This window comes from Microtus pennsylvanicus, chromosome 16 (assembly GCF_037038515.1).
Source record: "Microtus pennsylvanicus isolate mMicPen1 chromosome 16, mMicPen1.hap1, whole genome shotgun sequence".
NCBI lineage: Eukaryota > Metazoa > Chordata > Mammalia > Rodentia > Cricetidae > Microtus > Microtus pennsylvanicus.
The window spans coordinates 35,548,287-35,556,683 of NC_134594.1; the positions used below are offsets into that span (position 1 = coordinate 35,548,287).

At 38.5% G+C, this 8,397-nt stretch overlaps 1 long non-coding RNA gene across 1 annotated transcript; it reads right to left on the bottom strand.

The window, feature by feature from the left end:
- Window positions 1-4,835: 4,835 nt before the first annotated feature.
- Window positions 4,836-8,015, bottom strand: LOC142836489 (uncharacterized). The gene is made up of 3 exons (XR_012908090.1): window positions 7,920-8,015; window positions 7,511-7,666; window positions 4,836-6,484 (listed from the first exon to the last, which is right to left on the bottom strand). It is a non-coding gene; the product is annotated as an uncharacterized LOC142836489 (long non-coding RNA).
- Between the last annotated feature and the right edge of the window lie 382 nt (window positions 8,016-8,397).

Genomic DNA, 8,397 nt, shown 5'->3' on the forward strand with positions numbered 1-8,397 from the left:
CCCACCGACTGGGACAACAGCTCCTAGAGTCGCCCTCTAAAGCGAGAGTGTCCTCCGAGGGGTTTCCTGAGATAATGGGAGTGTGACGGATGAGTGTTTTCTAGTGAGAAACTGAGACCCCAGATCCCCCAGAGAGCCGCTGAGGTTGATGTCAAAGTACCAGGAACTTCCCCAGCCTAGAACTGTCTCATTTAGCTCCTATTCACTGTCTGCAGAACCCAGGGGCAAGAAAAACTAATGGGGGTTAGGGAGCCACAAACTACAATTTAAAAATCAATGCTCAAATGTGATAATTAACTTAGACTCCCATTAACATTTTTCCATCCTTTATCTTTCGTATTCTTTATCTTATCATTTTTAATCTTATTATGTAAAAGTCACCTCAAATACTGTTAAGTTGGAGGCAAGATACAGATCCTAAATAAATAAACCAAATAGGATAATAAATTAAAGAGCTTCTATCAGACTTGAGGAGATCCCCAAAGAATTCTTGGCATTAATCATGGAAAGAGCCTCTTGTCCGAACCAAGGAAGAGGCAACATGTGCATTCTGCAGGGTGATTTGTCAAAGCAGCGCTAACGTAGGAGTTGGGTTCAAGGAAGAGAATGTACTGTGTGCAGTAACTGGGAAGTAGCTGGGAACTGATTTGAAAGTAAACGAAGGAAGGTTTTACATAGCTACCCAAGGAAGTTTTCAGGACTAGTTCAGTTAAAGTAAATAAAAGTAAATATTGAGTTTCTTGACAGCTTTACTTTAGTAAACAAAAGTTTGTGGTTTTGAATGCATGGGGCTGATATGTTCAGTTGGTAAAGTGTTTGCCATGGAAGCGTAAGGACCTGAGCTTGGAGTTCCAGGTCTAGGTAGGTAGAGATAGGAGGATTCCCTGGGGCATGTGGGTCAGCCAGTCTGAGCACAAAATAAATCAAGCGATTGTGGCTGACCAGAAATAACGAAAGATAGAATTAGTAGGCAAAGACATTAAAAGTTGTTATAACTATGTTTTATATTTTCATCTGAAAGGTCATGTGAAAGCTAGAGGGAAGGCCAACGTGTTAAGTAGACATGTCAAAAATATAGAAATCAAACTTGTAGAAATCCGAACTACAGTGTCTGGAAAGAAAACAACAGGAATGGCATTAATCGTATATTAGGTGTTACGAGGGGTGAAGAAGACCGGCAGACATGAAGACATAGAAATGGTGACACTCAGAAGATCAACCGTGACAAAAAAGGAGGAGGAAGAGGAAAAACCAGGAAGGCTGAAAATGGCTCCTGCTGCAACAACGCAGCGTGGGGAAGGCTGCAATAGGAGGGGGCCCTGAGCCTGAGGCCAGCCCAGCTGTGGAGTAAGTGTGAAGCCAGCATGGGCTGCAGAGTCTCAAAACAGAGAGGAAGGGAGAGAGGGAGACTGTATCAAAGTATGCCACAATAAAGTTACTCAAAATCAAAAAGCAGGAAAAATGAGCAACAGAAAAAGATAAACGAAGACAAGGAAATGGTCATTCCTTACTGAAAGTAAACACCAGCCAAAAGAGGGAGTTCTTCAATATACTTGCTCATACCAACCCAGAATTCTATACAAAATAAAAGTAACTTTTAAAGGATAAGTAAAGACACTTGTAAACACAAAAAAAAGGGAAAGAATTTATCATCAGTTGCTGTTCAGGCAGATTGAAGCATGGATCTACACAAAGGAAAAAAATTAATAAATTGCCATTTTTCTTATTTTTTAACTTATACAGATATTGTTATTGTAGCTCTTATTTTTAAACCTCTTTAAATATAATCTTAAATTTAAAATGTGTAATTATAAATATAAAATTTTTAGTTACATTTAAAACATCTAATTATAAATATAAGGATATAATTAGATGTTTTAAATGTAATTTCAAACTATAAAAGAAATATATTTGACTACTTGATGCAAACCAATTATATACTGTTAGATTTCATATAAATATATATACATATACATATATATACATATCTTCAAGTCCAAGAAAGGGGAAATGGAAGCAGACTATTAAAAAGTTCTTATAGTACAGCAAAGGTCTGACATCCATTGTGTACAGGTATATACTATCAATTATGTACTATAATAGATATTCAAGTGCTGAAACAGAAACTGATGAAACTGCAAGGAAAATTAGACCATCACAATTTAGAGATCTGAGCATCATCTGTCAGTGCCAGAACAAGCAGGCAGTTGAGTAGACTATTACCAACTTAACATAGTCCTTGAAAGATACAGACTGGCAAAGTCTTACTCAAGAAGTGGGCATTCTGAATAGTCCCGTATCTGTTAAACAAACTCAGTTTTTAAACAAGAAAACCTCCAGGTCTAAATGGATTTTCTCATTAATTCTACCAAGTATTTATGGAGGCAGCAACACAAATTCTATACAAACTCTTCAAGAAATTTGAAAAATCAGAAAATTGCAAACTGATTATATGAGATCAGCATTAATTCAACAAAGTTACAAGTCAATACCAAGAACCATGAAAGTCACAACAAAAGTTTCCTAACATCGTCACAAATTTTTTTCTCATTTAATTCAATAGCATATGCAAGACATTATGAACTATGTTTAAGTAAGTTTAATTGTAGGAATGTAAGGGTGGTTTAGCATTCAGAAAAAAAAATCTATGAATGTGAATGTCTGTATCAATAGCCTGAAAAAAGGCAACAAGAGGCCAATTTAAAAGAAGAGGGAGGGAAGAGGAAAAATAACACAAAAGATGCTTGATAAAGCCTTAAGGAATCATATTATTTTATATTTACCTAAAATTACCTTTAATATGTATTAGTGTATTGTAGAGAGCTTGGGATAGCCATGTAGGTGCTGGGAACTGAACCTGCGACTTCTGTAACCAGTTCCAGGGGATCTTGTGCCATCTTCTGCCCTATGTGAACGCCTGCACACACATAATACACATAAATTCACACAGGCACACACACATTAATAAATAGCCCTCTCTTAAAAGGAATTGCTGTCGTATAAAACAACATGGATACCTCTCAAAATAATAATAAAAGAAACAAGCCAAACCATGCCCCCAAAGGACTATATAACACATAATAAAATTCCATTTATATAAAATATTAGAAAGCAAAACCAACCCAAAAGTGTCAAAATAACAAGTAGGAGTTTTTAGGGAAGAAACGGAGTATAGGGGAAGGGAAAAGAAAGGATTTCAAAGAAACAGCATGAGAGATGTGCTCATTATCTTCATTGTACTGACCACAGGAGCTCACACATGTCAAAGTTTACATAGTATGTCTATAAATACTGGAAAGTTCTCTATATCTATCATACTTCCATCTATATCTTACCTAAAACCCCCAAACATTGAAAATTACCCAAAGGAGACAATTTGGGTGATGTACTGTAGATTAGGGAAGGAAGAGTGAATACAAACAAAATACAATTTTTTAACAATAATCCAAAGAAGGAGATGCAAGAAGAAATGCATGTGAGGCAGAACCCTGCAGACACACTGCCCCTCCTAAAGATTGTGCTTGAGCAACAAAACATACTGTCAGGGGATGAATGCCAACGTCGGGTCAAATTAAATGTTGTACTTCGCGATTGGCATTGTTCTTTAGGCCTTGTTGATTTTCTCTCGGTCTGTAAAGTCATGCACATTTGACTAATTGTCGAACGACATAGAAAACTGAGGGTGAAGACATTGACCAAAAGAGAGGATTTACAACTGCACCCAGAGGAACGCCTGATTGTTTATTTGCCTGGTTGGATTCAAAATGATCAAGTGCTGACTGGCTTGTCCCATTACCAGTTCAAAAGGATAGACTATGACACCCATATAAATATGAAAGAAAGAAAAGAAGAGACAAGAACACAAGACAGAAAATGATTGGTGAGCTGATTTTACTTAACGGCAGGGGGAATCGAAATCATGTGCCGTCTAAAAGATAAACATGAGAACAGAACAGAAAACTTAAAACTTTCAACTGCGTCTGAATTCTATAAAGCTGCAATCAGACCTGCCATTGGCAAGCCACAAGTACTTTGTGTGACACGGGGACAGAGGCAAAACAATCCTTCAAAATTGGAATACTAGGCTTGGCTGCTGATGTAATAGGGAACAATGATTAAACTATCAATCAAACAGATTTTTTAAATATGTTGCATGTCATAGCCAGAGATTTCAAACCCGGGACGAAATCTGGTGTTCGTTACAACAGAGATGAATTGGGTGGTCTCCTAGTACGCAGATGATCACAAAATCAGCATAATGTGGAAATCACTTCAAGGACTATTTTCTTCATCTCTCCTCATGAAGATTCCAAATTAATAAAAGCAGTGTTATAGATTTATGAGTCATAGCCCTGCAGAGTGTTTTATGCTATCCTCCAACTTATTTACCATGTTTCAAAGCAAAATCGTCTAATATGAATGCCATACTCGAACTATATCTAAATAGCTTTACTTTTTAAACAATTGGATTCCTGGTTATTTTTTCCAGATGCAGAACTCTTCCAAAATAAAAAAAAAGTATATTTCATCCCTGAACCATCTGGAAAGCCAGTAGAAATGGGGTTGGTCTCAATGCCAATTCTCTCTAGAACCTATTTTATGCTCGCTCACATCCAATTGAACCTTCTCCCCTATATGGGAACATTTAATTGAAATATTACAAGCTCCCATGTGATCACTTCCTCCTCCGGTTTGTTTCCAGGGAAAAGTTTCCGTGCAGTTGAATGTTGTAGGCTACTTATCAGGAAAATGAAAGCATGGTATGAGGCCTTTTATGCTACAACTTCCAGAAACCAAGTCCTAACGTATTGATTGAGTATCATAATCTGTTTGGCCTTGGTGCCCAAAGGAAGGGAACACACTCCTGAAATTTGACCTCTGCTTCTTAGTATGTATTCTATTTCAATGTGCAAGTGACTTTAAGGCTTTTTAGAAGCAGACAAAATATGTAACTAAAATGAATGCAACTGGAACACAAATATTACATTTTTTTCATGTTTGTAACTCTATAGCTGCTTCCATTTATCCTACAAGTATCTGTGTCTACCTTAGGGTAGCAGTCACTTATGGAGACGAGCAAAACTGGCTTCCAACCACAGAACTCTCATAAAATAGTGGAGGTGCCAAAGAAAAAACAAAACTTCTATGGCTGCTTAATAATGGCTTTTAGAGGGCCAACTATCTCATTTCATCAAAAGCCCTAAAAATGTTAGAAAGATAATTAGAAAGAGTGGCCACACCTCCGACTTTGTCCTCCTCTCTTTTATCCAACTTTAATATAACTCCTAAGAAGTCACACAGCATCTATTCACTGTCCTCATACATAATCCAAAGGCCCCAGCTTATAACATTCTGCTGCAGTCCTCATGCAAGATCACATGTTCACTGTTTGAGAAATGCAGACTCCAGGTGCATTCATTTCTGCCTTCACTTCCTGGCTCAGGCTGTTCTTGAACCCAAAATGTATTTAGCATTTCATCATCTCCTTCACTGTCTTCTCATCCATCTGAATCAAGGCCCAAAGTAACACTTTTTCCTGGACTTGCCTTCTGTTGGTAGGGCAACCTGCCCTCTGTTCTTCAAACATCTGAAGTTCTAAAGATAATTTAGATACATTTTATGTCCAGTTATTTGTTAATTTTACCCTTCCAAGGCAATTCTAGATTCTTCAGGAACTGTTCACTCAATAACATCCAGGATTTCAAATAGCCAAACCCTAATTTATTTGTAAGTCAATATGAGACTATCATTTTTTTTCCATGATGAACTGAGCTAAATAATAAATACACATTAATGGCTGCCATTTATCTAATAGCAACATACCAAGTTCTATTTTACTTAAGTTAAAATAATAACAGATTTTTATAGACAGAAGCTTTTGTCCCTCTCGCCTGTTCCCAAATAACTGACCCAGAGGCTTAATACTAATTATAAATGCTCACCCAACAGCTCAGGCTTATTTCTAACTAACTCTTACCCCTTAGCCATTTCTATTAATCTATGTATCGCCACATGACTCGTGGCTTTACCTGTCCTCCAGCATGTCTTGCTCCCTCTGTGTCTCCTGGCGATTCCCCTGGCCCTGCCCTTCTTTATCCCAGCATCCTTAGTTTGGTTGTCCCACCTCTACTTCCTGCCTGGTTACTGTCCAATCAACTTTTTATTGAAACAATCTGGGTGATAAATCTTCAGAGTGTACAAAAGGATTATTCCACAGCAGATTTGGGAATTCTCTAGCAAGCAATCCTATCATGTTTTACTTTAGTCTGTCAAATTGCTATGATAATGAGTTGTGTTTTTGAAGATCTACACAATACTCAAGAACTGTATAACAGCTATTTCACTTGATCATATATAGATATAGAGCCATATATAGCAAATATTATTAGCCTCATTCAAAAGGACATCGCATTTCTTCATATTCCATTGTATGGCGTTGAGGTAGGATTCTCAAGGAGGTTTGTTCTCTACCACTGTATACTACCTACAAATGAAAGAAAATGCCATCCTTAAGTTAACTAGTTCATCAATGAAAAGCGTGTGAGATTTGTTCAACCAACTTACACTAAATACTCAGCTCAGAGCCAGCTCTACATTATGTAGCCTGAATAACACTGGTAGTAATTTGCGCTAAGATTTCAGCTTTGAAGAGATGAAGGACTCAGATACTGAGTATTTATAGAAGTGTGTGGTCAGCCTCCTAATCGGTAGACAACCAGGGAGCCAGAGCTAGCACCACACCCTTCCTGACCACACAGCTGCCTCCAGACTTTGTTTCCCTTCGGTATTATTTGTGTACTATTACCCTTTTGTTCGTTTGTCTAAACACACTGGTGCCAGACATTCTCCCTTTCATCGGGAAGAGCTCACTCCTTAGTCTTTTTTCCAAGGATAAAATGACATCTATTTAATTGAGCATGCCGGAGACAGAATTTCTCCCCCATCAACTGCTACTTTGCGAGTCATGTAATAATTACCACTGGAGCGGGGAAATTTATTATCCCGTGCATTTCTGCTCCACTCACACGCATTTTGTTAATGCAAGTGGTAATTATTTACTTATTTGTCATCAACAGTGCCTCGGAGTCGGTGGGACCTTAATTACTTCCTAATTATCCAGACCCCTATTTCTTTATAAAGACTGACTTGAAAACAGCCGTTCAATAGCTCAGACGTTTTACAACGACCATTGATTTTTCCTCCCTCCTCATTTATTGATGGGCCATTCTCCCTCTTGGATTTCTTGTTCCATGATAAAGTTTTAAATGAGCTTGTGTATCTTTTTAATTCCTTTCCGTAGCCTTAGCTCGTGGCCCTCTCCTTCGGCTCTGCCTCCCCTGGCTACAATAGTTCTATTGAGATTCTCTTGTCTGAATCCTTCCTTGTAATACATTTCCTTTCGGTGCTCCTTTCACCTTTAAACTTTACAGTTTCCTGACTCATAAATTCTGGGCCCATTTCCACAAAATTATGCGGCAGGGAAACCATTCTAGCACAGAAACTTCCTCACCTCATGCTAATATATACGCGATCATCTGAAAAGTCGTCCCTTTTTCTCTTTGTAGCTTTAATATGCCGAGAAGCTGCCGCGCACCGTCACATATATTTCCACAGAAAAATCAAGCAGCTCTGTCAATGAGTAGCATATGTATTTACCTCCAGAAGCCTGGAGAAAACAGAAACAATCTGAATAGTCTATAAATAGGGGCTTCATCAGTTTAATCTCTTCAAAATTTCCACAAACATGGCCATTCTGCCCAAGGTAAGATTTGTCTCCAGCGATTTGCTCCGTCCGTGGCACCAGACCCTATTTATCCTCCGACACATGCTCCAAACGGGAAATAATCTCTGCCTGCCGAAATGGAAAAAGTAACCTCCTGCTTAAATAGCAGAGAATATTTCATTAGTGACATCCATACCTTGGGTGGTAACATTTTTGCTGTATTCCTTCCCACAAGTGATCTTTATCCTTCATATAAATATCCTAAAATAATAAAAGACATGAACAAAAAGACAGTGATTTCAGACTCAGCCGATGTCACGTGACATGGCACGTCATGGCGCTGTTTAAGTCTCCAGTTGCTGCTGTCACGGGTTACTGGACACGTGATGGCTTTAAACCACATAAATTTACTGCCTGCTTGGGGTCAGTTGTCTAACGTGAACTGTGAGGGGCCAAAGTGTCAGCAGGACTGTGCTCGTACTATATGCCCTGGACAGAGAAGGCTCCATCCAGGACCTCATTTTTTCCAGCTTCTAGAGTCTGCCTTCGGTTATGGGTGTCCGTGGTCAGGACCAGAGCTGGAGAGAGAAGCACCACTGCATAGATTTTCCTGCTTCTGTCTTTTGCCTAAAGGGGGCAGGAATTCCATAGGGTCCTCTGATGAACACAAGCTA